Consider the following 26,680-nt stretch of genomic DNA (forward strand, 5'->3'; position numbering starts at 1 on the left):
TTACCTCCTCTTTGCTCGATCAGCTACTGGCTTGCTGCTGATTTCGTTCTGCGTGATTGGCATTTCAGGCAGTGTTTTGAACATTTAAAAGCCTGTACAGTACCTGTCCTTTTGTCCTCAAACACTATGCAATATCTTATTTCTTTTCCATTATTTTACCGAGTAATATTTTTCGTTTGTTTGTGTTAATGTAATCTTTTCCCTCATTTTTTTGAGACTTTCGAATTTTCCTACTTCCATTATCTCTAACCTGCTCTGCATTTGTATCATGGGACTTGCTTACAAAGGTTGCAAGGATGACGTGACGTGCCTGTCTTGCAGGATGTTAAAGTGTCTCTCTCCCAAAGTGTGTCTCTGTCTCTCTTCAAAAGATCCCATCTTGAAGCCGAAAAAAAAAAGGCTCATCCCAAGATTTATTTATATAATGGAGAGATATAAAAATGATGAAAACATCTTTTTTATCTTGGAAACCCAGTTATATTTTACTGAGGGTGGAATGGAAATTGTATATAAGATGTGTGCATTTGATTTTTTTCTTTCTCTCTCTCTCTCTCTGACATTCTCTGCTCCTGACGGAACTGTCATCTCTGTCTTGTCATGGAGTTTAAACTTTTTAAAAAGAGGCAAATGTTTGTTTGCAGTGTCTGAATAAAATTCATGTTTCTACAAAAAAAAAAAAAAAATGTGTGCAGTTGATATTTGCTTTGGCAGATATTCTGTGGTCTCTTGTGAAAGTAGTGATATTTTTGTAGTATAATTGGTGTCATTTTCTGTTTAATCTCCACAGTTTATTATTTAACTTTTGTGATACAATAGCAATCCATGTTTTCTGAAAAGACAAATGTGTACACAGTTATGTGCAGCATGTTATGTGGAAAATTCATCCTCAAATTTAAATTTCTTTACACTAGTTTTTCAGTCAAACTACCTCAACACAAATATTGTGGATGAAATTTTCTTTTATGTAGATTTTTTTAATTTATATAAGGTAACGCACTGACATTGAATAGAACTAAATGTATTAAGTTCTAATACCTCACTCACTCTGTGCACTGTGCTTTTTAAAGTACGGCATATTTAGAAATCTGCATGGTCTACATGAGTTTTTCTGGGTCATCGCCAAGCATGTTAAAATGGCCATTCATTTTGGAAGTTGTGTTGCCATGCTTGGTGTAAAGAATTATTTACCACCTAATATTGTCCAGCAGACATCAGTCTAATCATATGTGGCAAACGCCACTATAATAAAGCATATTAGACTCCTTAGTTACCTCCCCAAAAATATTTTTCTAAACTAAAAGTATTTAATGCAGATTGTCTGGGTTGGACTGAAACAAAATTGTTTTTTCATTATATAGATACATATGAGCAGAGTTGAATGAGCATATGGAAATGGAATAAGAAATTTACCAGGAATGGGGGTTTGTGTTTTGTGTTAATAAAACTGAAATTCATTCTTTTAACATGTTCTTGTTTATCATTGTGCTGAAGAGTGGCTGTGTATTGCATACTGGTCAGACATGCAATTAGAAAATTTTCATTTTACTTTGCATCACATGACATGAAAATTGATTAGCCCTCGACTTAAACTAGCAAAGGAGTAGCCTTTCTGCCAAATCAAGAAATTCAAAATATCTGATTAATATTTACATAGTCATTCTGCATAATATATTGCCAGAACTTACCTACCGAGGTGGATTGTTGGACAATCTAGAATCCATTGAATTATTACAGAGGGATTTGGACAGCATACAGGTTTAGGTAGATATGTGGCAAATGAATGTAATGTAAGTAAATGTAAAATATTAAACATAGGAAGTAAAAATGTTAGGTTTGAATTCACAACAGAATGTGTGAAAATCGAAAGTACACCTTTGTAAGAAGGATTTACAAGGCATAGCAGACTCGACACTTAACTGCTACAGCGTTCAGAAGCCATTAAGAATGCAAACTGAATGTTAGGTTATATAGCCCGGTGTGTGGAGTACAAGTCCAAGGAGGTTCTGCTCAAGCTTTATAATTCACTGGTGGTGCCTCATCGGGGGTACTGTGTGCAGTTTTGGTCTCCAGGCTACAAGTACAACATAGCAGCACTAGAAAATGTCCAGGGAAGAACGACTAGGCTGATTCCAGGGCTACAGGGGATGAATTATGAGGAAATTTTAAAAGTTCTGAGCCTTTTCAGCAAAAGATGATTAAGAAGTGATATGATTGAAGTGTTTAGAATTATGAAGGGAATTAGTACAGTGGATCAAGACTGTTTTTTTTTTTGTTTTTTTTTATTTTAAAAACAAGTTTATCAACATGGGGACATAGTTGGAAAGTTATTAAGGGTAAATTTCACAGAAACATGAAGTTCCATAGACACATGGAATAAGTTACCAAGCAGTGTGGTTGACAGTAGAACTTTAGGGACTTTCAGAACTAGATTTCATGTTATTTTGTGGATAGGACTGGTGAACTTTGTTGAGCTGAATGGTCTGTTCTTGTGTAGACTGTTATGTTTTTACTTAAGATTCACTAAATCTGAAAATTCCACATGGGTCAACTGCAAAAAAGCAAAAAATTAAAGGGAGACTCGAGTGTATGGATACATGTCTAAGTGAAGGGATCTATATAGCACCATCTACTGAAGCACCATAGAAATATAATGTATTCATTCCTTAGTTAGTCTGACTTGGCACCAAACTGGAGAACTTCATCAGGTCCAAGTTGGCAAACCTAGAAATGTACAGTTCAGGCAAGAAAAAGAAGCAAATACTATCAATCAATAAAAGTAACTGCTCTTTGTGCGTAGCTCATGATTAAGACTGGATGTCTTCATTAGGGGGAAATGCTGCACAAGACTAATGGAAGAATGGAAATACTGAATTTGACAAATAGCATTTTAAATTTTTTCTACTTTTACTAATTAGGATTAAACATTTTTAGCTTATTAAATAAGACTCATACGAATTAATATGAGTGCTGTATTTAGATATAATGTAGCTTTTAAGTGAGTAAACTGTGTGTCCAAGAATATAACTAAATTATTGAGCTTATGAAGGTAAACTAGCATAACTTTTAATTCTGTGTGTTTTGAAATGGAGTTTAGTATAAAGGTTTGAAAATGCAGGCACAGGACAAAGAAGAGCTGGCAGGCAGGCTCTTTTAGCTCAATGATTCCATCTTAGTGTTTGGGACAGCAGGGGTGAGGAGGGTTTGGTAAGGTTTGGGAGCAGACAAGTACTTGAAGGGCTAACAAGACAAGTAAAAGGTATAGAGGACACTGTGGGCCAAGTTTGAGAGTACTTTCGAAAACAGTTCCACTAGATATACTCTGCTTTTGAACCATCAGCTGAAGAAATTGCCAGGGTCAAACTATGTATTTGAACAGAGTAGTGAATTCTTGGATAGAAAATAAATATGCAAACTAGATGAGAAATCTGGGAAATATGTAAATGTAAAGCAAATGTTAGGAAAAAGTGTATTATCTATGTTTAAACTCAAATAAACTAACAAGTGTGTATCTGCTTATAAGAAAATGTGAAATTAGTGCTTTTGGAGACTAATCATTTGCTTGAAATAACTTAAGGTTGACCGGTAGTTGAAGTTCTGCCTGAGGTGGGAGTTGAAGCTACTTCTGACAGGGGACTCTGCCAGCCGTTCCCAGTAGACCCTCACAACACGTTTGGGTCTACCAGGTCTGACTGGCATCTTCCCCCACCATCGAAGCCAACTCCCCACCAGGTGGTGATCCGTTGACAGCTCCGCCCCTCTCTTCACCCGAGTGTCCAAGACATATGGCCGCAAGTCCGACGACACAACCACAAAGTCGATCATCGAACTGAGGCCTAGGGTGTCTTGGTGCCAAGTGCACATATGAACACCCTTATGCTTGAACATGGTGTTCGTTATGGACAATTCGTGACGAGCACAGAAGTCCAATAACAAAACGCAGCTCGGGTTCAGATCGGGGGGGGCATTCCTCCCAATCACGCCCTTCCAGGTCTCACTGTCATTGCCCACGTGAGCATTGAAGTCTCCCAGCAAAACGAGGGAATCCCCAGAAGGTATGCCCTCTAGCACCCCCTCCAGAGACTTCAAAAAGGGTGGATACTCCAAATTGCTGTTCGGCGCATACGCACAAACAGTCAGGACCCTTCCCCCCACCTGAAGGCGGAGGGAGGACACCCTCTCGTCCACCGGGGTAAACCCCAATGCACAGGCTCCGAGTCGGAGGGCAATAAGTATGCCCACACCTGAGTGGTAGAGAGTCCAGCCCCTCTCAAGGAGATTGGTTCCAGAGTCCAAGCTGTGCGTCAAGGTGAGTCCGACTATATCTAGCCGGAACCTCTCGACCTCGCGCACTAGCTCAGGCTCCTTCCCCTTCAGAGAGGTGACATTCCATGTCCCAAGAGCCAGTTTCTGTAGCCGAGGATCAGACCGCCAAGGTCCCCGCCTTCGGCCACCACCCAACTCGCACTGCACCCAACCTACTTGGCCCCTCCCATAGGTGGTGAGCCCATGGGGAGGAGGACCCACGTTACCTCTTCGGGCTGTGCCCGGCTGAGCCCCATGGGTGCAGGCCTGGCCACCAGGCGCTCGCCATCAAGCCCCACCTCAGGCCTGGCTCCAGAGGGGGGCCCCTGTGACCCACATCCGGGCAAGGGAAAACGCTGTCCAAGGTTTTTATTCTTCATCGTTGTCCCGAGGGAGGTGGGGGACATTAAGTCTGAATGGGCCATGTTCCGTGCCTCTATTGTTGAGGCGGCTGACCGGAGCTGTGGCCGCAAGGTGGTCGGTGCCTGTTGTGGCGGCAATCCCGAACCCGTTGGTGGACACGGCGGTGAGGGATGCTGTCAAGCTGAAGAAGGAGTCCTATAGGACTTTTTTGTCCTGTGGGTCTCTGGAGGCAGCTGATAGGTACCGGCAGGCCAAGCGGAACGCGGCTTCGGTGTTGCTGAGGCAAAAACTCGGGCATGGGAGGAGTTTGGAGAAGCCATGGAGAACGACTTTCGGACGGCTTCGAGGAGATTCTGGTCCACCGTCCGGCGTCTCAGGAGGGGGAAGCAGTGCAGTGTCGACACCGTATATGGTGGGGATGGTGTGCTGCTGACCTCGACTCGGGACGTTGTGGGTCGGTGGGGGGAGTACTTCGAAGACCTCCTCAATCCCACTAACATGCCTTCCAATGAGGAAGCAGAGCCTGGGGACTCTGAGGTGGGCTCTCCCATCTCTGGGACTGAAGTCACCGAGGTGGTCAAAAAACTCCTTGGTGGCAGGGCCCCGGGGGTGGATGAGATACGCCCGGAGTTCCTTAAGGCTCTGGATGTTGTAGGACTGTCTTGGTTGACACGTCTCTGCAACATCGCATGGACATCGGGACAGTGCCTCTGGATTGGCAGACCGGGGTGGTGGTCCCCCTCTTTAAAAAGGGGGACCAGAGGGTGTGTTCCAACTATAGAGGGATCACACTCCTCAGCCTCCTGGAAAAGTCTATTCGGGGTTCTGGAGAGGAGGGTCCGTCAGATAGTCGAACCTCGGATTCAGGAGGAACAGTGTGGTTTTCGTCCTGGTCGCGGAACAGTGGACCAGCTCTTCACCCTTAGCAGAGTCCTGGAGGGTGCATGGGAGTTTGCCCAACCAGTCTACATGTGTTTTGTGGACTTGGAAAAGGCGTTCGACCGTGTCCCTCGGGGAATCCTGTGGGGGTGCTCCGGAGTATGGGGTACCGGACCCCTGATAAGGCTGTTCGGTCCCTGTACAACCGTGTCAGAGCTTGGTCCGCATTGCCGGCAGTAAGTCGAGCCCATTTCCAGTGAGAGTTGGACTCTGCCAGGGCTGCCCTTTGTCACCGATTCTGTTCATAACTTTTATGGACAGAATTTCTAGGCGCAGCCAGGGTGTTGAAGGGGTCCGGTTTGGTGGACTCAGGATTGGGTCACTGCTTTTTGCAGATGATGTTGTCCTGTTTGCTTCATCAGGCCGTGATCTTCAGCTCTCTCTGGATCGGTTCGCAGCTGAGTGTGAAGCGGCTGGGATGAGAATCAGCACCTACAAATCCGAGACCATGGTCCTCAGCCGGAAAAGGGTGGAGTGCCCTCTCAGGGTTGGGGGAGAGATCCTGCCCCAAGTGGAGGAGTTCAAGTATCTCGGGGTCTTGTTCACGAGTGAGGGAAGAATGGAGCGTGAGATCGACAGGCGGATCGGTGTGGCATCCGCAGTGATGCGGGCTCTGCATCGGTCTGTCGTGGTGAAAAAGGAGCTGAGCCATAAGGCAAAGTTCTCAATTTACCAGTCGATCTACGCTCCTACCCTCACCTATGGTCATGAGCTATGGGTAGTGACCGAAAGAATGAGATCGCGAATACAAGCGGCTGAAATGAGTTTCCTCCGCAGGGTGTCTGGGCTTTCCCTTAAAGATAGGGTGAGAAGCTCAGTCATCCGGGAGGGGCTCAGAGTAGAGCCGCTGCTCCTCCACATCGAGAGGAGTCAGATGAGGTGGCTCGGGCATCTGGTCAGGATGCCTCCTGGATGCCTCTCTGGTGAGGTGTCCAACCGGGAGGAGGCCCCGGGGAAGACCCAGGACACGCTGGAGGGACTATGTCTCCGGGCTGGCCTGGGAACACCTTGGGATTCTCCCAGAAGAGCTGGAAGAAGTGGCCGGGGAGAGGGAAGTCTGGGCCTCTTTGCTTAAGCTGCTGCCCCCGCGACCCGACCTCGGATAAGCGGAAGAGGATGGATGGGGTGGATGACAGGTAGTTAGAACAAAGGGAAATTCTCAATTGTTATTTTTTGACTGAAATAACTTAATAAAAATAGCTATTAAGCTATTGTAGAAAAAAGCACAGCCATTGAGAGGGGCAGACATGAAATAGCTGAAATGGAAGGTTGTCAATGCAGCATTGATATAACAGAGAGGATAGTAGGCCGTTCTTTAGTAGCACCGAACCATCGTGCTATTTGAGAAGAAAAGTGCAGTGCCACCTACACTGCGCCCCAATGAACAAGAAACGGACCAAGGCTGTGCTATGAAGAGGCATACTTTTAAAGAATGCCATAGCTGGATTAAAAAGAATGGACTCTTTAAATTAAGTGGGCATCCCTCTGTTGATTATACTGAAGAAAAGCTTGCTGTTTGGACTTTGATTTGAATCACTCAGGTTGTATTTTTAATGCTATTTTTGACTTCTAGTATTTAATGCCTGGTTTCTCTCCAAATAAACATAAGTATTAATTAAATTAAAGTCTGAATTTTTCCTCACTGAAACGTGTCTTGTTTATTGATATCATCTGCCCCAGTGTGCTTGTTTGAGTGGTTTATTTGTTTAGATCTATCATAGGTTATCGGGCCTTGTTGGAGTATATCTCTCATATATGTTCAAGCTGTACTAGTTCTGTTAGAATTCTGCAGCCCTTTCTGGGTAATGTTGAGGCAGCTAGTTTCTGTCCCCTACTAAGATTTTGGAGCCGAGGTCACCAGCCTTGGCCATATTGTTCTATTTGGTTTGTGCAGTCTTTTAATGGTAGCTTATCTGGTATATCCGAGCACGAGTGCAGCTCTTGAAGCAGGTAGGTATTCTGAAGTGTAGTCCTTTCAGGGTAAGTAACCTAGGGGCAGCAGTATCCCCTTGGCCTCTGTTAAGATATTCTTGCTTTGTATGTGATCTGTAGCCCAACAGGGGAAGTGATAGGCCCTTAGGTAATGTTTGTATTTGAGATATGAATGATGAGTAAATTTTACATACTGTATGTGGTAAGTACTATGGGGTGTTCATGTAAATCAAAATTAATCATTTAGGAATTTCTAGTATTAATTTGTCCACCAATATAAAAAAAACCTGAGGGGTTAAAGATTATTTTGTGAACACATTTACATGACAAAATAAACCCACTTTTTGATCCTTAATATAACATTTACTCAGTAAATGAAAATTGTTGTTCTTACAATAAAAAAAGCAGCATATGTTTTTTCATTATATAGATACATATAAGCAGAGTTGAATGAGCATATGGAAATGGAAATAAGAAATTTATCAGGAATGGGGGTTTGTGTTTTGTATTAGTAAAACTGAAATTCAGTACAATGATAAACAAGAACATGTTAAAACAATGAAGAGTGGCTGTGTGTTGCATACTGGTCCGACATTCAAGGAGAAAATTTTCATTTTACTTTGTACAGAACACTACTACTACTAAGCACCACACTTCTAGTGCCCTGTTGACAATTCTGTTCTATAATGCATGTTTTGTTTTTTTTGTCAGCAACCAGACACAATTTTCTATCATCAATTCATCCTGAATCTATAGGCCAAAGAAATTTAGTTTCTTCAATATACAAATATTACACAGAATGTAGTAAACCTAAGGTTAAAAGAAAAAAAAATCCAGGAGGTTTATTGAAGAAGCAAAACCCACATGCAGGACCACTGATAGAAAGTGAAGGATAGTGCAGCTGAGATATTAATAGGTAGTACAATTAGTGAAGGTTTCTGAAAGAATACCACATTTTCTGACTTCTAAGATTGCACAAAACTAATAAACGATTTGATCTATTTAAAAATTTGAGTAATCTGTAAAATGTGCCACTTAATTGTTAGTTAAAATCTAGAAGAGTAGGGTAAATGAAACATCCCCCTTCTGCTTGCTTTATGATTCAATACACCAATCAGACACAGCGTTAAAACCACCTGCCTAATGTTGTGTAGGTCCTTCTTATGCCCCCAAAACAGCTCTGCAACATTGAGGCATGGACCCCACAAGACTTCTGAAGGTGTGCTGTGGTATCTGACTCCAAGATGTTAGCAGCAGATCTTTTAAGTCCTATAAGTTGTGAGGTAGGGCCTTAATGGATCACATTACATGTTAAAGTAACATCCACATGAATGCCAGAACCCAAGATTTTCTAGCAGAACATTGCCCAGTGCATCACATTGCCTCTGCTGGCTTTCCTTCATTCCACAGTGTATCCTGCTGCACTAAAACTATTTGAATGTCAAGAAGACATTAAAACATGGACATCACTAAATTTTCTTAGTCTAAATGATAAAAAAAACAAAGTGTGTGTTTTGGACCTTCTGATCATTCTTCTACTAAAGAAATTAATTTTCGCCCCTTGGCAACCTACTGAAAACCCTTTGCAAATAATCTTGGTGAAATTTGAGAAACAAATTGACTCCACTGTTAAGGCCTGTTTTTATTAGCTCATGGTATTGGTTAAGGTCAAGCTCTTTCTTCTGCACATGATTTTGAAACATTAATTCATGCATTTGTCTCTTCTGAGCTTGACTATTGCAACTCATTATACAGTACAGTTCAAAATAATAGCAGTCCAACATCAGCAACCTGATCAGTCACTGTTTTTGGTAGAAATTATATTTCTACATGGCAAATAATTTACTAGTGGGTGTAGTAGAGTAATAGAAAACCAACAGACCCACCAGTCATGACATGCATGCTGCTGATTCTGTGTAATTGAATCATTAATTGATAGGTTTGTGTTCAAAATAATAGCAGTGTGGAGTTCAATTACTGAGGTCATTCATTCTCTGAAAATACAGGTGTCAATTACTGGCCCTTATTTAAGGAAGGAAGGCAGCCAATGTTGTACATGGTGGTTATAGTGCATTTTTCTCTGAAAATCTAAGTAAAATGGGTCGTTCCAGACATTGTTCAGAAGAACAGCGTACTTTGATTAAAAATTGATTGGAGAGGGGAAACATATAAAGAAGTTCAGAAAATGATATGCTGCTCAGCTAAAATGATTGCAAATGCTTTAAAATGGCAACCAAAACCTGAAAGATGTGAAAGAAAACAGGAAAACTACTATTTGAATGGATCGAAGAATATCCAAAATGGCAAAGACTCAGCCAATGATCAGCTCCAGGAAAATTAAATAAGGTCTAAAGTTACCTGTGAGTACTGTTACAATTAGAAGACAGCTATGTGAAGCCAAACTATTAGCAAGAAACCCCCATAAAGTCCCATTTTTGAAAACAAATATGTGCTGAAGAGGTTACAGTTTGCCAAAGAACACATAAACTGGCCTAAAGAGAAATAGCTCAAAGTTTTGAGGACTAATGAAAGCAAGATAGTTCTTTTTGGGTCTAGGGAATGCACACAGTTTGTCAGACGATTCCCAAACATTGAATTCAAGCCACAGTATATTGTGAAGACAGTGAAGCAAGCATCATGATATGGGGATGTTTCTCATACTATGCTTTTCGGCCTATTTATCGCATACCAGGGATCATGGATAATTTTGAATACCTCAAAATACTTGAAGAGGTCATGTTGCTTTTTGCCAAAGAGGAAATGCCCTTGAAATGGGGGTTTCAACAAGACAATGACCCCAAACACACCAGTAAACAAGCATTAGGTTGGTTCCAGAACAACAGGATTGACCTTATGGACCAGTCCAATCCCCAGACCCTAATCCAATTGAAAGCTTGTGGGGTGGCATCAAAAGTGTTGTTTCTAAGGCAAAACCAAGAAGTGCAGAAGAACTGTGGAATCATGGGCTGGAATACCTGTTCACAGGTGCCAGAAGTTGGTCGACTCCATGCAACACAGATGTGCAGCAGTTCTCAGAAACCGTGGTTATACAACCAAATATTAGTTTAGTGATTGAAAGGAAAGCAAAATCTTAAAACATTTTTCAGTTTATATAGTGAATGTTTGTAAAGAAGAATGCAGACACTGCTATTTTTAAACAGCCTAATATTCCCTTTTCTTCACTTTCTGTAAAGGAATAACACAAATTTGATCATTTTATTCTTCATGTTTTAATCTGCAATAGAATATACATTGTTCCCAATGCATTTGAATGTATGGAAATGAAAGCTGCTATAAGGATTTTGAGTTTTATTCACTTTTTTAAAAACTTCTATTATTCTGAACACAACTGTGTATTGGAGTTAATCATCTCTTGCTTGTCTTCAGCTCATCCAGAATGCTGCTGCCAGGCTTCTAACAGGCACACGAAAATAGAATCGCATCACACAAGTCTTAGCGTCTCTTCACTGGCTTCCTGTTTGCTACACGATTGAGTTTGAAAATTTACTGTCCCTTATCCACCTTTTATCTCACTGACTTCTTACAACCTTACTCTCCTTCACAATCACTAAGGTCCTCTGACCAGAAGTTATTGGTCCTGCCGAATTTCAGACTTAAGCTTAATGGGGACCATGCTTTTGCAGTAGTTGTCCCAAAGCTTTGGAATAGTGTACCTTTTTATATTAAGTTGTCAACAACTTTGGTCACTTTTAAATCCCATCTGAAAGCCTATCTTTTTATATATACTTTGCATATCTATCTCTCTATCTATCTAGTAATCCCTCGCTATATCGCGCTTCGACTTTCGCGGCTTCACTCTATCTCAGATTTTATATGTAAGTATATCTAAATATATAACGCAGATTTTTCGCTGCTTCTTGGGCTCTGCGGACAATGGGTCTTTTTACTTCCTGTACATGCTTCCTCAGTTGGTTTGCCCAGTTGAATTCATACAAGGGACGCTATTGGCGGATGGCTTAGAAGCTACCCAATCAGAGCATGTATTATATATTAACTAAAACTCCTCAATGCTATAAGATATGCTTCCCGCGCGGTGCTTGATTGTTTGCTTGTCTCTGCCTCTATCTCACCCTCTCTGACATTCTCTGCGCCTGACGGAGGGGCTGTTTGCACAGAGGCTGTTTGCTTAAAAGATACTGACGCTCCTCTAAAAAATGCCGCTTTATTGCGGTGCTCAGCATATTTAAAAGCACAAAAGCACACGTATTGATTTTTTGATTGTTTGCTTTAGGCCTTGTTCACACGGGCGTTAAGTTTTTGGATAAACGAACTTGCTCTGAACGTCCTAGACGTTTATGTTGCATTTTGTGGTGGTGATCGATTGACTTCTACACCGGCGTTCGTTTGTCTCTGTCTAACGCCAGCGTGCAGCCCAAATTGTAGTTTGTGCGTTAAGCCTGTGGAGGCAGTGTCGGGAACTGGATATGAAAGCCCTTGTCATTTTATTTGAGGTGCCTCCTTTCAATATGGACCATTTTGCTATGTTAGATATTAATCTTCTTGTTTTAAAAATACCCGTAATACTGGCGACGTAGGGAGAGAAAAAATCGCTGCCGCTGCTGGGTTCATCCTCTGACTGCACAACGTCGGGTTAAAGGAAGTTTTTTTTTGTGCTTTATGAAGAAATGCGAAAATTTCCGTGCAAGTTTTTTAATTACTGTCGGATGTCGGTTTCCACTTTTGATTGTCTGCTGCAGCTGGTGCAATGCCACATTGCACGCCGATCAACCAATATGCGACTTGGGGTTAGCCCGAAGAGAGACTACTTGTCACTTTGAGGTAAGGAAACAGTAGTCGAGTGTGCTACACGGGTTATGCACTGAAATGCCCCCGCCATGGATTGCCCCCTACATAATCGTTATCAAATATTATATTAGAACATAAATTAATAGGTTCATGGTTTGCAAATTAAATGAGACAATAAAATAAAATAAGCAATATGAAAATATATATGTTGTATATGAAAACATGTACATCATATACAACATGTAGACTTTTATATTGTTTGTTTTTATAATAAAATTACTTTCGTTGAATTTTTCATCATAAACAATATTTTTATTATATATAAATATTTATTTGCATATTCATGACAAAACCCCCGAAAAATAAATGTCCCACAAAATAAACATTATACAAGAATTTGTATTAATGGTCTTGACGGCTGTCACGTGCCTAGGCTTCATTATAATTGTAATATCATATTTGATAATAATAAATCTATGAATTTATGTTCTAATATAATATTTGATAGCTATTATGTGGGGAGCAATCCATGGCAGGGGGGCATTTTAGCGCATAACATGATGATATACACACACACACACAAATATATATATATACTCCCAACAGAATTATCTATCAATATATCTATATTCCTTATTTCTAATCAAATTATTATTATTTTTTTAACTAAGGTTTTTGGCAGCTGGGGAATCCTTTTCTTCCTTACATTTCCAGTACCTATTGGGAAAGTCCACCATTTCAAGGATAGTGCATGAAACATGTTGTGTACTATGGCAATGTCTCCAGCCTCTTGTTATGCCAGAGCCAACTGAACAGCTATGGACTGATATCGCTGAAGGATTCTACTAGAGATCCCAGTTCCCCAATTGTGTTGGAGCCCTGAATGGGAAGCACATCTGTGTTCAGATGCCCCCTAAAAGTGGAACAAGATTGTACAATTACAAAAAGTTTTTTTTCTGTTGTGCTGTTGGCCATTGCATACAGCTCTTACAACTTTGTGGCTGTAGATGTCGGAGCATATGGAAGCTCTTCCGATTCAAGCATCTTTCGTTCTTTGGCCATGGGATGTAAATTTTATAAAGAGTCATTATATTTTCCTGCACCCAGACCTATTGTTGAAGGGGGATCACCAATGCCACATGTTTTAGTTGCAGATGAAGCTTTTGGACTTCATGAAAACATGATGAAGCCGTTTCCCAAGCGTGCACTTACAACTCAAAACGGAGTGTTTAATTACCGCCTGACAAGGGCACGGCGGTATGTAGAATGCACATTTGGCATCTTGTCAAACAAATTGAGAGTCCTTCGAACAGCCATGCAGGTGAAACCAGGAAATGCTGATGGGATTATAAAGGCCTCATGTGTCCTCCACAATTTTGTACGTCAGAGGGAAGGCTACAATGTGGATGACATGCCTGCAGACTTTCTGAAGGACTTCAGTGTTCAAACTGTTCGCAGCACACATGGGGCAAGTGTGGTCAGGACCAGATTTGCTGAATACTTTATGTCCCCTGCAGGAGAGCTCGCATGGCAGTATTCAAAAATTTGATATGTGCATAAATAATCTATTTGGTTTGACAAGAACCATTTTTCAAAAATATTTAATCACACTGTTTTTGAGAACCCTTTTATTATAACTGTATATAGAAAATTTGTGTATATGTGTAAATAGCAAACACACACAAGTGTGTGTGTGTGAGTGAGTGAGTGAGTGAGTGAGAGAGAGAATAAAAATATGAAGCAGCATCCTGTACAGTGACATTTAAGTCAAATAAGTCATATGCTACAGACAGAAATAACATGTTTTACGGAATACTGTATAATGATAATAATAAAATAAATAATAACCTAAATGGATTTGTAAACAATCACATAAAGAATCAGGGGGGTATTCCAGAAAGCTTGGTTAACTTACCATTTGGTAAATCATAACCTCTGGGTTGATTTACCCCAAACCCGCATACCATGAGTATGTCGGTTCCAAAACACCTGAAAGAGTAAGTTCAATCAACCTCCTACTGGTTACCCAGAGTTAATGCGCGTACACCGTGCATACATAAAGACGTTTTCAATGGATCGCCGAGTTCACGAGTCCAAATGGAAGATCAAGGAGAAAAAAAGCGAGCGGCATATTTCACAGAGGTGGAGTTGGAGGTGTTAATGCAGGCGTTTGAAGAATTCAAGCCTATCATAATGAAAAAAGTAATACGGCTGCATCGCTAAAGAAAGAGAGTTGGCTTGGCAAAAAATAACGGACAGAGTAAATGCGTGAGTGTATTAAATTGCAAAATTGACATCGCCTCCCTTTTATTATACTGTAAAATAATGAAACACCCCTTCCGCACCCTTTTCACTGTTCAATCACTTTGAATGCATTCACTTTTCCTGCCATTCATTTCTTTAGGTTAAAATAACAATGTGTATTGACTAGGAATATATGGTTTCTTATTTAATAAGGTGTAATCCGTCTGGATGCAGAAGAACTTTGAGCCAAGTCAAAATGAAACATAAAAACATACTGCAAAAAGGTAATAGTTGATTACACGATCACTGAACTATTGATTAAACACGATTTAGTATATTCTGTCTGTCATGTAGCTAATAGAAAGCAAGCTGAAGCCCGTCTAACTGGCGGGGCCCACCACCACCTCCCTCACCCCATCTGAGGAGCTGGCTCTGTCCCTTAATAAAGGGCGACCAGTGGTTGCTGGCATTCCAGGGGGCACTTCGTCACACACACCATGCACCACAAGTAGCATGGTGAAATGTAAGTTTACCACTATGATTTGTTTTCATTATATGACTTAATAAATTACTATCTCTGTCACTTAAAGGCTTCTTCAACATGCTTAATGTTTTTATGCAGGCTGACTTTATTGAACTTTATTGAACACAAAATCCAGTTCTTACCTGCACATTGATACTATGAATAGATTTCCTATTAACATAGTCTCCCTGATTCATTGAAGGAGCTTTTTAATAGGAATGTGGGTGCCGTCAATGCACCCAATTACATTTGGAAACCCTGAAATAGAAAGTCATATAGGGAAGTATCAAGTGTGTCTGCAGGATGAATACATCTATAGATATAAATAGTATGACTACATATTAAATATGCGTCATGAATTTTACTACAAAGGACAAACCTGCCACTCTGTGGAATTCCTCTTTAATTATGGCCAGGGAACTGTACAAACGTGTGTAAGAAGTGTTTCAGTGCCAGACATACTGTGCGAACGGCTCTACACACATTTGCCATTCCAACATGCTCTGCATCGCCCACACAAAAATGCCCTGAGGCAAAAACCGAAGTGCTATGCACAGAATGTTTTCTGTGCTAAGCGCAGACCCGCGGTTTGTGACATGTGCAATATGCAGTGCCAAGAGATGGGTCAAGTAAATTAACGATTCTTTTGAAAACCGATAACGCTCTTTTAAAAAATCATTTGGAAATGAAAAGACATCAATACGCTGTCTTATTACTCTCTCCCGGCGGAAAAAACTTCGGATAATTTGTGCTTCCACGTCCACAGGATCGTCATCAAAAGGGCACGCCATGCTCAGTAACCTTCTGAAACAAACTTACCCTGGAACATAACCTGCTCGGTGGCAGGTTATCTTCAGAGAGTAAGCTGCTATGGTTACATACATACCCAGAAAGTTACCTCCGTTTTTGGAACCGAAAGTTGAGGTTATCCACTAACTTACCCTTAAACTTACCCGGGTATGTCACATAACCTGCTTTCTGGAATACCCCCACAGTACTTAAAGAATACTGTTTACCATTGTTTTTCTATGTATAGCATGTAGGATCATGGGATATATCCGGTCCTCCAAAGTGTAAAATAAACGCGCAGAAAACGAACTAGAAGCGGTTTCCTTGCGTTCGTGGGTTTTGAACGCCAAGAAAAGCTGCATGCAACGTTTTTTTGATGCCGTATAAACGCGCTGCCGGACAAACGCATGTCACCAAAGCCCGTGTGAACACTCTCATTGACTCCTACGTGTAGAAAACACTCGGCGCTTGATCCGCTCACGGACGCCTTCTGAGCAAAAAAACGCTCGATTTTAACGCCCATGTGAACAAGGCTTTAATCTCGCTCTCTCTCTCTGACGTTCTCTGCGCCTGACGGAGGAGATGTGAGCAGAGGGGCTGTTTGCTTAGAAGATACTGACGCTCCTCTGAAAAATGCCGCTTTTATTGCGGTGCTTCCTGCAAAATTAAAAGCACACATATTGATTTTTTGATTGTTTTGTTTGCTTTTTCTTTGCAAGCGAGCTCTCTCTCTCTCTCTCTCTCTCTTAAATTCTCTGCTCCTGATGCAGACACTCCTTTGTAGAAAATATATATTTGCATTCTTTTAATTGTGAGAAAGAACTGTCATCTCTGTCTTGTCATGGAGCACAGTTTAAACTTTTGACTAAAGGGTGTTATTTCATGTCTAGAGGACTCTAATAATGTTAACAGTGTGGGAGAGTTTATAAGGGCTTAAAATATATAAAAATAACTACACAGACATATGGTTTCTACTTCGCGGATTTTCATCTATTGCGGGGGGTTCTGGAATGTAACCCCCGCGATCGAGGAGGGATTACTGTATGTATGTACTGTATCTATTGAATATACTTCATGTATTTATGGAAGCTGTACGGCACTTTGGTCGACTTCTGTTGTTTTCAAATGTGCTCTATATAAATAAAATTTTATTTGACTTTGTAGCTAAATATGCAAATACGTGGCGCACTTCCCCATCCAAGTCAAAAAAACAGGAGGAGTAAGCAAGCTCGGTATCATCTTAATTTTCAGACAAAAGAAGAAAATCAGTACATTAAAAGCCCTGCAAAGAAAGTCTACTGTTAACCAAGCAAATTTGCTATTTGGACTTAATCAGTTTGTTCTTGTTTGGAATGATAAGAAAAAAGTGTTTCTAAAAAGATTTTGACTCAAAATGTTATTACCTTTGAACTGAAGTGTGCCATTCCAGAAGCATGCTCCAAAAACAAACCTAATCTCATCAGCATGATCAGCTTTCACAAAGTTGGGTCTTCTATTATCATAAATGTTTGATCGATGCTGAAACTCATACAAGTACACTGGCAGACCGGCATCTAAGAAAAGGTGTTATGAACAGAAAAGTGAAAAACAATTACAATAAAGGCATAGAAAATGGATGGATATCTGGAACCTAAGAGTCTCTTATAACTTAGTTTATTAAAAGACTGATGATGGAATGCATAGTCTTTCAAAAATATTCCTCAGTGAGGGATACATACAGTATACACATACATCAAAAAGCTTTGGGGAAAGAAACCTTGACTTGAAACTGGCATTACTTACGTCTGTGACTGTAAGCCATCATTATAGATGGCTTCACCACAAACAGTTCACCAGCCATTTTAGTTGAAAGATCTCGGATTTTTACAGGATCTGTGACATTTCCAACATATTCCTCATAAACATATTCATGTGCTTTCTTGACTCCACCCTGCAAAAGATAACATTGTCTTAATCATTGCAAACCAGAGGAATAAAACATACATGGAACCTACAAAATTTAAAACCGAAAGGCTGCAGCATAGAAAAGGTAATGGTGCACTGAAAAGAGTGGTAAGAGTCCTTCTGCTGTAGTGTTTCACAAGTTATAATGTCTTTGGGTAGGTTGTTTAGTATTGTGCATAGACAACTCCAGTGTTAACACATCAATTGTAAGCACTCTCTTATATGGGTATTAAATTCTACCAGCAGTTTCCTAAATCTTTTTAGTGGAAGGCCAACCATGTCAACAGGGTTTTTAGTGATGCCACACATAGCAGTGACTAGGAACATAAGGAATTGAAGGAAATCAAGTGAGGTGGTAAGAACAATTGGTCATAACAACTTTATCTTTTTAAAGTTCCTGTCTTTTTAATGCAATTCAAAATGAACTAAAGGTTTTTCCATCCAAAATTGCCATTCTCCTATAAAGTATCTCTATTTGAGAAACTTAGTCTTACTTCAGGTGGGATTTTATGATTCAAGAAAGTAATTGCCATTTCTTTATTCATTCCATTGCTCCACCCAGTAGGGAAGTAAGCCTAAAATACAAAAAGAGCAATTCTTGGTCACTTTCATATAGCAGAGAATTAAGATCATCTGCAAATAGGCACTTTATAAAGCCCCACTGAAAAGAAATTGAAATATCTTACTTTTTGCTGTAAATAATCAAATGTTTATAAACACAAACACAGATACACACGTACTCTTACTAAATTTCATCTTTAGTAAAACACTCACATTTGCAAGAAGCCACCCAAACTCATCATTGGTAACTCCTATAAGATATGGAACTTGTTGAAACTCTTGAGCTTTTATCAACTCTTCAACTGGTTTTGGAAGAACAACGCCATCAATTGTCATTGGAGAAATTCCAAAACTGAACTAAAGGAAATTTGGAAATACCAGAGAATTAGGTCTAAGAAAGTCATCAAGGTTAACCCTACTATTCTTCATAAACAGTCATCGTTGCTCAGTAAAAAAACAAAAGCAGATTTTATGGTTTAGCAAATCAGACAATATTTATTGGCTTAAATTTGTCCTTTCAACTAAGGTTCTTGTTATTTTTTTGATCTTTCAGCAACATAACTTGTATGTTTTCATCCATGCATTCAGCATGTTCTGAGCAGGCACTCCTTATGGTTTGCTCAGTCACAACAATATTAACTTAAAATTGTTAAATTAAGCTTGTCTACATCAACCCCTAAACAGAAGTGGAAAAAATAAACAGGGAGAAGAAGCTTAATTAGTTTTCCCTCAGTTAAAATTATATCAAAGAAAATTTGCTGCATTCTGTAGACATTATTTTAAAAACTGAATACCACACATTTCTACCTAGAACAGTTGAAGATATTTTCATCTTAAACTGAACTGGAATATTTTGTGGATGGTCATTTGTGCTATCCAATCACTTTTCAAAAATTCTGTGAAAAAGGACATCCCATTAATTAAAAATAAATAAAAACTCATCTCTGAACATCAGTGGAGCATGGTGAGCACATGTTGCAAAAAAAAAAATCAATGATTTTAGGGAAAGGGTCAGTAAAACGGCACAAAAATCAGCCTGACCATAAAATGTGTAGACAGAAGGTTGTTGTAATCCAGTAATTAAATTTTGCTGTTTCAGCGGCAGGTGAAGAAAGTCATGAATATGTCCAGAAACATGAAATAAAAATAGATTTTCACTTGGAAAATTCTAAGAAACTTTGATTAAATTTATATTCAGCCACATCAGGAGATTAGGTTTTGCAGTGAAAGCGTTGAAGAATGTGCTGAAAGGCAAGAGAGACATTTTTCATAATGGGGAAAAGGATTTCTGTAATGTTTTGTCCATTTTCGATTAAATGTAGCTAAATTTTAGCATCATGCAAAAGAGTCTTATCCCATGCTTATATGAAGGGCTTCAACATACAGCCCAGAAAAACTGCGAGAACACCACTAAGATGTTACTCCTCCTTCACAGCCATCATCTAAGTTGTTAATTGTATTGTAGACTCAAAATATTTTCTAGTATTTAAACTTTTAAAAATCAGATCAGGATTCTTGCATAATAAAACAAATACTATTGAGGGTTCATACTTCTGCCTCAGTTTCATATAATTGCAAGTGTTTATGGATTCATCTTGTAAATTAAGTTCTCACTGTTTATTTGGATAATTCAGAAATGTATTATTCTTTAGAAATGTATTATGTCACATTATTAATCCCAAGGGGAAATTCACAATTCACAAAGTATCTATCTATCTGTCTATCTATCTATGTCACTTGTTGTTTCAAAAGTAATGCATAGCAGAGAATGCCGTACATGAAGTGTAATTAGAACTGTGTACAGTTTCACAAGTTAAGTCTCATGAAAACACAAACAAGTTCACTTAGTTAAACATAATGCAAAACAAATATAAAGAGCTATACAAAACAGTAACCCAAAAATCAATTTTTACCACATTGGTTTTGAACATGCTGTGCGCGTGCACCAAGAATTGCAGTTTTGTATAACATCAGTTCTCAGAACTAACCGATCTGGCAACATTTAAATGGTCCTCTTCAGTCTTCTGTCGCAAACACTGGACAAACAAGCCAGAGTCTGAATCATCACAGGAGGTCAGGTTAGCAACTTTCTGCATGCAGAAAACATTTTACTTTCTCTTAGTCTTTCAGAATGATTACATCATGTATGCAAAAATCAATAAAATAATATTTAAGACAAGCCAGTCCTATTCATTTGTTAACCATCACCAATATAGTTAACTGTACAAATGCTATTTAATCTGACAATACAATTTTCTTTAACACATAGTTACCAATCTACTCTCTATATATAAAACCCTAAGCCTAAAAGTGCAACAATTTATGTGACTTTTTTGTCACGCTTTAAATCGGGCTTATTTTAAAACCTTCATATATATGTTTGGTATCATTCTTTTCAGAATTTATCGAACTTTAATGTGATGTTGTTAGATTTACAGATTCTTATTCCATTTTTAAATTATCAACTAAAATATCAAGAAAGTTGTGCATTGAGCATAGTGGACCTCAGTTTAACGGAAATACTCCAATCGGTAAGGGAGTAAATATTTTATTCTCATTTCATCATTTTTACTTTGTTTAATAATTAATTTTTCTTTTACATATTTGTAGAATTTTGTGATATTGACTCCATTAAATAATCATTTTTCTTTGGTACAATTACAGATTTTACAAATTTTCTGCCTGCAACTCGGGGTTGGGCACAGAACACGCCAGGGGGCTTGGCCCCCTAGTTCCACTATAAATGTTAAACAGCTCCTCATTCAAACAGTGTTGTCCACTACCTCATTTGTTATATCATACAGATGTAACAAATGATTATTTAATTTGGAATTCAATTAAACTAACGCTGCTTTTGTAAAAGAAATTGATAATTTTAAACTACATTCAAATATGTAAAAACTGACAACAGTTACTGTAATGAGCTGCAAAAATGAGTTTCTGGGATTACAAGAACTTAAAAAATCAGCACAATATAGAGAAGTGGGCCCCAAGAGACAGAGATCCCACATATGCAGTTGAAGAGACTGTTGACAATCGTGAACCAAAGTGTGATTAGTCCCATCTTTACAGAAGGTGCCCTGGAAGGAACTTATGTGGGAATTGCCAAAAAGCTGAATGAGCCATAGATTACTGACATAAATCTTACATTATAACTCTAATCAAAACGGTTAAACCCTGCTACTTATTATGCAAAGCAAGAGGCCCAGCAACTGCCAAGACCATGCCACCCTTTGCAGACCCTTTCTTCTAGCTCAAAGACCCCCAAAGTCATCAGAAGGAACTTTGACAGGATGCCTCAGATATAAGGAATAATCATTAAAGTCAAAGGGACATCATTTTGCATTTTTGTGGTTAATCTATCCCACCAAATAGCTGGGACAACTGTTTCAATAGATGCTCAGTGAGACATTAGGATATACTTGTTCTGAAAACCCTTTGTCTTCTGTTCTTCCTATGGCCACTCCTAAGAATTCTCTTGTTTTAGCAAAGTCAATCTATTTTGAATCCTCTATATTCTGAGAATGCGGTGGACTGGCGCCCTACCCGGGGTTTGTTTCCTGCCTTGCGCCCTGTGTTGGCTGGGATTGGCTCCAGCAGACTCCTGTGACCATGTAGTTAGGATATAGCGGATTGGATAATGGATGGATGGATATATCCTGGGAGGTTTGTTGTTAGATTGATCCTCTGCATTGCACTAATAAACTACAGTAAACAAGTACTTTAAAAATGAAAAGCAGTAAAGAAACAGGATGCTTATTATCATAAGAGGAATTTGTGGCATTGGGTAATTTAATAAAATAAATACATAAAGCAGCCCTTCAGACTTACGTGGCTATAGGTGTGTGCGTGTATGGTAGAATAGAAGAGTGACTCCGGATTGTGAATTGCGATGACTGGCTGAGCGTGCATTCACATGAAGACGCACATGGTTCAGTTAATTATCTCATTAACTCTCTGGCATCTCTAATTAGTGCCAGCGCACCAACATCCTGAGAAGTACTGTATAAGAGGTGTCTAAGCAGAGAGAAAAGGGGGAAATCACAATGGAAAGAGTAAATGGTAGAATTGGGACAGTAAGCTACTTGGGTGGATGGATGGATAGATGGGAGGCAGAGGCAGAGTGGCCTAATGAGGAAACAAGGAAAATGGCACTTAAAGTGCTGATCACTCCTGCGTAGTGGAGTGATCGAGAACTCCAAGGTCCCGCAGACGCCGATGTTGGCAGCAGGAAAAGTGAAAGTTTGGCTTTGAACATGCCAGCAGACTATGAAGAACGCATTGGGAACCGTAGCTGTCGGTATCTCTGCCAGCAGTAACATGGGAAGAGAAAGATGTGCTGGGCTGATGGGTGATTGGAAGGAAAGGAACTGATGTCTGCAAAGCTTTACTTTTGTTGTTTGATGGATTATTTATTGCAGATTTTATCTTCCACAAGCAGTGGATTGTATTATGATTCATTTATTGAAACAGCTCTGCACTTTTGTTTAAGAATAAAAGCACTAATCTTTTCACCATACTCTTGCTGACTGTTTGTGTCCACATACAGTAAACCCGGCTCATCCTCGGTTACTTTTTCAGTGGTTCTGGGTTTAAGCTGCCAAAGGACATGAAGCCAACCCGGACCATCACACTTACTTTAATATAATTTGCTGCATTAAATGAGATTTTTGTGTAATGGAAAACAATTAAGAGACAATTTAAGTGCTTGTCACTGAAATTTAAAATTTATGATAAACTGTATATAGGAACTTTCACCATTTTCCTCCCCATAAATGCATACTGTATGTTTCTCCGGCCATCTGGAGTTTTTTTGTTTTTTTGTTTTTTTCTGTCCCCCTTGGCCATTGGACCTCACTCTTATTCTATGTTAATTAATGTTGACTTATTTTATTTTCTTACTGTGTCTCTTATTTTTCTATTCTTCATTATGTAAAGCACTTTGAGCTACATTTTTTTTGTATGAAAATGTGCTATATAAATAAATGTTGTTGTTGTTACTGAACTAAACTGTAATTCAAAATCAGGTTAAATGACTGTACATAATTCTGTCAAGTGTAATGTGACCTACAACACAGCATGAAAGCCTGTTACCTTTTTTATTGAATCTATATTTTCTGTGACTACACCTGGTAATAAGATAACTCCACTCTCAGAAATGGCTTTATGGAACAAACCAGATGATATGGGGGATAAAACCTGAAACAAAGTTAACACATTTGAGTTAGTGTTGACAATACAGAGAACAACACATACACAGTACAAGAAATTGTTTGTTAGATGTAATTGTAGGAGAAAAACACCATGTGTCAAAATGTGCTATACAAAGCTTCTGCCTTTCAGTACAACATAATTTTCAGGATATAAAATTCTCAAAATGAGGCAAATACATACGAGAGCAGACACACTACATCCACCAGATGATTCTCCAAAAATAGTAACAGAGTCTGGGTTACCACCAAAGTTTTTAATATGCTTTTGAACCCACTGCAGTGCTGCCAATTGATCCAGAAGACCCCAGTTTCCAGAGCAGTTTTTATCAAATGTACTGAAAGTAAAAAAAGGAGAAGACAAATATGTTTTTAGATTAGGGTAAAGAGAAAATGTTTATTTTAGAACTGTCAATTGCATTTATACTCGGCTTGATAAAATATTTGTATCCCAATAGATGAATTAAAAGATAAAACATTGCATTATCTATAATGTGCTAAATGATGGCATACTCCCATTGGTGAAAATTGAGGATGTAATGAGGAGTGGGAGGTTATTAGGAATGCCAAGAATACAATTTAAATGAAATACTACTTGATCTGAATAAATGGTGAATCTGAAGGCAAGATCTCAACCCTTCTTGAAAACATTTAGGTTGAAAGACATTGGATAAAAATTAAATATGGCTTCCGATAAACCTAGACATTAAAACCAACAGAAATGTAAATGACTTGGTTGGACAAGGCAAGTATAAAAGAAGAATACCAAGTGAATCACAAATTAAGTGCAAGACTAAAGGGAAAGGTTATGGTCATGGTTAAAAGACAAAATTCAGACCAAAATAAGGTACTGTATATATGGCCTGCTTATTGAACTGTTCACTTACATAATGATTTAGTGGGCTTGAGCCTGTTGCAGTGGACTGGCAATATGATCTGTATATGCTTCTACTTAAGATATTAAGCACTTTGGCTATCATGAAATATTATGTATAGGTTATAAACATAACTATAAACAACTTTCAAAAAGAATACAATCATAAGGCATTTAATATAATATAAAAGAGCAAAAGGCTTACCTTAAAAAGCCCATATAACCCAGCCTATACTGAATCACCACCACCACCACATTCTCATAAGCAGCAAGAGCCGAGCCATCATACTGGGAGGCCGAACCTAGTATTAATGCTCCTCCATGAATTCATACCATTACCTGGAAAAGAAAAAAAAACACAATACGCAATGGTTATCAGAAGCATCTCAAACTGACTTGCTGCCAAGAATTCCAAAAAACTGCATTTAATCCATGTAAAAATACTATTAAAAATATTTTTCCAATAGTGTGTTTGAATGAAGATGTTTTCAAAGCAGCATAAGTGGAATTTCTTATATACAGTATAAAAAGAATTCTAGCAACCTGTAAGTCATATTTCTTCAACAATACTAGATGTCACTTCTTAGAATAAGGTAATAAATGTTGCATATGATAAATCCTTTAATGGGGCTTTCGCAAAACTGCAAGTCCTCTCCTGTCTTTGGAAGAAACTCACAAAAGGTGACGTGGTTGAAGATATCATCTTGAACTTCTCCAGTAAAAGAAAAAGGAAAGCAATTAAAAACTCAAACTTCACTCCAGGTCATTTTTCAGATTCAATTTCTTGATTGCACAGTCCAAAGTTTCAATTTAACTTTTATGGCACTGCAAAAGTTCCAAACACTCTACATTTCCACAGCACTCCATGATATGGTTAGACACATTTCATTTTATGCTCTTGTTTCTTTGAAGTAAACCAAAATGCAATAATTCAGCCATTGTGTGAGGTCAAATTAAATGACCAGTTGAACTAAGACAGAAATATAATAGAGATTCTCAATAGCACCATAAAAAGGAAGTTAGGGTGGGGGCACCCAGTTGACCTGACAATAACCCAATATAAAGTGGTGTTAAAAAGAAGCTGCACTTCTGACTTGTATTCAGTCCTAAAAGCCTATGGACAGACAGACAGACATGGCAATTGTAATAGGTGCTTCATGTATTATATGCAAGCACACCTGAAAAAGGTTGGGGAAAGGCAGGAGGTGACAGAGGTCATTTAAGTACAGTAGGCTAAATCTATGGAGTTAAACAGAAAGTAGTCTAGTACCTAAAGTGTGAAGTGGTAGACTGATACACAGAATTAGTATGTGCCATCTAAATCAATACTGTGGTGACATGATTCAATAAGTTGTGGTGCTGGCATGAACAGAACTAAAACAAATGCGTGTAGCCAAGAGGACAGTGAAAGTGCTTTGGATGCCAAATATTGGGTTTCGAGAGTATCGGTAGAATGTTCAACATAGTTGGACATCTTTAAAAATGATTATCAATGATTGAATATACAACAACCTTTCAAATTTACTTTTCTTTTTTAATTAATTTAATTTCAAATGAGAGTTTATCAAAAAGACTGGAGTCTGGCAATGATGCTTTGAGAGAGACATTGGAAGCAGTGTGTAGAATTAAAAGACCTGTCAGCTGAAGTTGCTCATCCTACAGTTTGGCAAAGCACAAATAACTATGAGTAATGAGTGAAAGATCAGAAAATTGCAGTCTTTCTGGCAAGCATAGACTTAAGGCAAAAAAGTAGGAGTAAAAATACCTAGTCAATTGACAATAGATTTCAGTATTTGGGAAAAGATCCATCATTGCTTGACAAATTTAAGAATGTTGACAGTTGTTAGCAACCATTGATAATGGAAGTATATGCACACCGTGACACCAACTTCATTTTTTCATAGCACATAGTGTACATGCCTTTTATAAATAAGAATCATGTTGATTTTCTTTTAGGCAAAAGGAGTAGAAGTAACTTGGGTCAATACAGAGAATGCATAAAAAGTTGGACTGCAGCCACCTAGAAATGATTTTTGCCAAACATGTAGGAAGGCAAAATATTACGAGATATGAAAGTGAGTCAGAAGAAATACAAAGAGGTGAAGCACTTCTACAATATGTTAAGCACCTCTTATATATTCTCTATTGGGAATGTTTTTTATTGCACAGCTAAATTCACAGCTGCCATTTTAAAAAGGACATGTTACTAGTAACTTAGTCTTTTTGCAAAAT

At 38.9% G+C, this 26,680-nt stretch overlaps 1 pseudogene; it reads right to left on the reverse strand.

Annotated features, from left to right (window-relative positions):
• Positions 1-15,247: 15,247 nt before the first annotated feature.
• LOC120535601 overlaps positions 15,248-26,680 on the reverse strand; it is a 34,379-nt pseudogene continuing 22,946 nt past the window's right edge.

This window comes from Polypterus senegalus, chromosome 9 (assembly GCF_016835505.1).
Source record: "Polypterus senegalus isolate Bchr_013 chromosome 9, ASM1683550v1, whole genome shotgun sequence".
In the NCBI taxonomy this organism is placed as follows: Eukaryota; Metazoa; Chordata; class Cladistia; order Polypteriformes; family Polypteridae; genus Polypterus; species Polypterus senegalus.